The sequence below is a fragment of the Pituophis catenifer genome, unplaced genomic scaffold, assembly GCF_029215685.1.
Source record: "Pituophis catenifer annectens isolate HBS135680 unplaced genomic scaffold, rPitCat1.0.hap2 SCAF_7, whole genome shotgun sequence".
NCBI lineage: Eukaryota > Metazoa > Chordata > Lepidosauria > Squamata > Colubridae > Pituophis > Pituophis catenifer.
In genome coordinates this window covers 43,983,830-43,988,414 of record NW_027256887.1, presented here as the reverse complement: position 1 = coordinate 43,988,414, position 4,585 = coordinate 43,983,830, and positions in this window count along the sequence as shown.

Sequence of the window (4,585 nt, the reverse complement as noted above, 5' to 3'; positions counted from 1 at the left end):
TCCAGTTCTCCAATACATCAATATTGAAGAGGCAGTTGCAAATGACTCTTACTCCCCCATATTCCCCATTATTGAAGGAGGCATTTCCTTTTCATTGGGTCTGCGCTGAATCGCACCATTCTGGTCAAATATCATCCAGTTTCCAATCTTTGTGGGGAAGGTTATGGAGAAGGTGGTTGCCTAGAAGTTCTGGAGGATCTTGGAGGAAAGGGATTATCTTTATCTGATTCAGCTCAGTTTCAGATAAGGGTATATTATGGAGGCAGCACTGACTGTGCTTCTCAATGTGCTTTGTTGAGAACTGATGTTTTCATCCTTGTGCTCCTTGATCTCACAGCAGCTCTCAATACTGTTGACCATGACATTCTTCTTAACTGACTGTGGGGATTGGGAGTGGGAGGCACTGGGCTGCATTAGCTTGCCTCCTTCCTCAGGGATTGCTCCTGTGGGAGTGGATAGATTGCACCAATGGGATCTCATTGTGTGGTGTCCCAGAGCCCAGTCCTCTCCCCCATCCTGTTTAACTTCTACTGAAACCGTTGAGTGAAATCATCCATGAGTTTGGGGTTTGATATAATTGATACTCTATTAAGTGGGAACTGTTCCTGGTCCTTGTCAGGTTTGAAGGGTCAAAGAAAAATGTCTGAGAAGTAAATTATCATTTTATTTTTGCCACAACAATATGAATGGTGAAATTTATAAGGAAATGTGTTCTTTTAATTATAATGCAGTATCTGTATTACCCTATGAAGTTATTGGCACAAAGTTGCCTAGAGAAAACATGGTTTCCCGTTTCTTTTCAAAGGCTGAATATGATCTGTAGGTTGAATTTGGAACAATCCTTGTTAACCCGAAGTTCCATTTATACTGTGGAAAACAGCCCAAACACTTGGGATGGAATGTCTGTGGTTTATGCTGAACTTTCAATGGGATATTCTTGAAGCTCATTATAAGAATCTCTCTGACAATTTGTCAGCAATTTGTAATTTCCATATGATGAGATAGCAAGATGGTTTTCAATGAAATACCTTAGTGTTCTATGACACTTTTTGTAGCCACAAGAAAGGATGGGATTTTAAAGAATGTTTCTCACAGGGTTAAAAAAAAACTCTCTACAGGAAACAGATATATGTGGCATAGAAAGCTTTGCCTTTGAAAAGAAATGTAACCACATCCATCAGTACTAAAACTGAAGTCTTTTAGTCAACAAAAGAGGGACTGAAAAACCAGTTCTCAATGCTTTGAAATATGGAAATCCCAAGAAAATGCAATTATACAAACACACCCTTACACACATATACAGACACACACAGAGAGAAAAGTATATTAAAATATTTAATTTTGCATCTATACTATGTGTCATGGTATATCAAGCTGCAAATCAAATAATAATGTAGTATGTGAAATGATAATGCTCCTCTCCATTCGCTATTTTAATAGAGACTGCCATGTAACCAGCCTGCATAAAAGGAGAACACTTCCATCATGTGCAGAAGATACTCTGGAAGTTGGTATGAATTTCAGGAGAATTTACAACTATAGAGCATCCACAGGAATCTCCTCTATTTTTCAAACACTGTGCATAAGTGTTTTGTTAAGACAAATTCTTTTTCCTCTCCTTTCTCCCTATAATGCCTGAATAAACAAATCAATAAGTATGAGAAATTATATCTGTTGATGTTTTGCATAGACAACAACTAAGATGCAAAACAAATGTAGGATGTGTAACAAAAGGAAGCTAATATTTCTGCAAAGTTATGATATCCACTTCCATTTAAGGGGAAGATGCTATCCAAATCTAGAGCACATGGTCTTCTCTTCTACAAGTAGTTACTACCACTCAGCAGCTGCTACCTAAAGCAGCTGCCTCATTCTATTGATCCAGCCTGCTGTTTAAGAAAGGAACAAAACATTTCTTACTTTCATTGATATTATACCTATTTTGAAATGTTGACACTTTTAATGTCTCAATTCTAAATATACTTTCTAATCCCAAAGAAAGCTGTAATGCATTCAACAGGGTTTGATCTCAAGTTGACCTATATAGAATTGCACTGTGTGTTGCTTACGAGGATGAGAAATTGCCTCTTTAACATTAGGAAGATGAGTTGACACATAATGCCTTTATGCCACAACAGAGAATCATTGCCCCCATCACTTTTTCCCTATTAGTATACATTTCTGTTTCTAAGATTGTGGTCTGGCACACATTGTGATGATACGGTAATTTTATGACATGAATGGAATTTCCTGTGAAGGTCCAATATGTTGCAGTATAAAGTGAAATCAAACTTTGACACCTGAGGACAATAACTACAGCTTTCACTTTCATTTACTAAGTTTGTCATTTACAAATCCTGGACTCCCAGAGAAGTGAAAGTATTTTTTGTCAAGTTCCCAGGTCAAAGTTGGTACATATCAACCTTAGAAATCTGTTCCACATATGCTTAAGACATTTATAAATGAAATAAGTGAAGGTAGTCATTGCCTGGAGGGGATACCACAACTTCTTCAAACAATCTAATAATATCTGCTTTCCCCCCTTTCTTTTTGATAGTATTTTTTCTACATATATTGTTGAAGTGCTAGAAAAGGGGGAAAAGAGGAAGATTCTGCACAAATATCTGTAACTTAAATACAAAGAAGCTAATAAGAGAAAACTAATGGTGGTGTCCATCAAACCCATTCTGTAACAGCCATAGCCAATCAGGGCTACAGCACTGAAATTCAATGGCAAATCAAAGATCTTTTCAAAACAGAAAATGACATTGATATGTTAAACCATAGAAGCGTTAATATTTTATTTAATACAAAATAAAAAACTATAAATTTATAGTTTATAAATTTATAAATTTATAAATTTCTACTACAATATAAAATGGAGGAAGAGATAGTGAAGAATACTATGATTAAATGGGCGCAAAATTTTAATTATACAATAGATCTGGAGAGGTGGGAAACAATGTGGCAAGTAAATGCAAAATTAACACTATCGGCGGCATACAAGGAAAATCATCTGAAGATGTTTTATAGATGGCATATGTCACTGAAAAGACTTGCAAAGATACATCTGAACAATAGCGCAACATGTTGGAAATGTAAGAAATCCCAAGGAACATATTACCATCTATGGTGGACGTGCCCGGCAGCAAAAAAATTTTGGACAAACATCAAAAAATGGATAGAACAAATAACAGACCAACAAATAGAAAAGAAACCAGAACATTTTTGTTAGGAATCTTCTCAAGACCATATTCCAAAGACGTAAAATATTTGATGCTAAACATCTTAACAGCAGCACGAATAGTATATGCAAAAAATTGGAAATAGGAAAGAACTCCAAATGAGGAAGAATTGATAGATAAGATTTTAGAATGTGCTGAAATGGACAGATTAACAAAAGAAATTAAAGAAAAAGAAGAGACTATTATAGAATATGGAATAAATGGTATAAATAGCTTAAGACTAGAACTAAAGAATAAAGATTATTAGGGGAGAAGATTATGACTATAAAATATATATATAACAAATGTATGGAGTGAAATAAAAATGTATATAACAAGAATGTAGAAATGTATAATATTAAAGATATAAGTAAAATATATAGATCTTTATAGGGGGAAGGAAAAAAAAGGACAATGGGGGGGGGGAAGAGAGGAATGAAATGAAGACACAGGGGAAAAAAGACAAAATAACAGAAGGAAGACCATGATGAAACGATGCTTAAAAATGATAAGATATTTATATGTTGTATGTTATGTGAATGTCATATATGTGTTATAATAAAATTACAAATTTTATATCTAATATATTCAATACTATATTGAACCCTGATTGGTTCTTTCTTGTCAGAGTGATTCCCAAGACCAGTACAGAACACAGTTACATTGTGTCTCCATGAGGCAACAGCTTTCCTATCAACAGTAAGAGAGACATTTAATTGCTTCAGTTGTACTTAAAATAGACCAACAGAAATGGAAGGGACTTTGGAGGTCTTCTAGTCCAACCCCCTGCTCAAGCAGGAAACTCTATACCATTTCAGATAAATTGTTGTCCAATATTTTCTTAAAAACCTCCACTATTGGAGCACCCACAACTTTTGGAAGCAAGTCATTCGAGGTGCTTTGGAAAATAGGTTGACCTCTTCTTCTTTACTGAATTGGAAGTCAAACATCTTAAATTTAGGTCTTTTTCACTAATGATGTGTGTTATTTCTTTCCATTGCTACTATAGTGCTTCGGTCAGAAACATAATATAACTATAGCAACATCATCAAAACAAAGAGAGAGGGGGGGGGAGAGAGAGAGAGAGAGAGAGAGAGAGGGAGAGAGAGAGGGAGAGAGAGAACCATAATATATGATAAGCCACCCATTTGTTACCAGTATTAATCCCTCATTAGCTGTTTCAACTCCTTAGTCTCCCAATGATCTCCAGAAAAGCTAGATATAACTATTTTTCTGAACATCAAAAGCTAGATAACAGCTCTTATTTTAGTTTCTAAATTATTCCACAGTGTCAGGCTCAAGCCCAGAGATGAGATAGTGGGTCCAGTCTTTTATTTACTTACACTTAATAGAATTGTGCC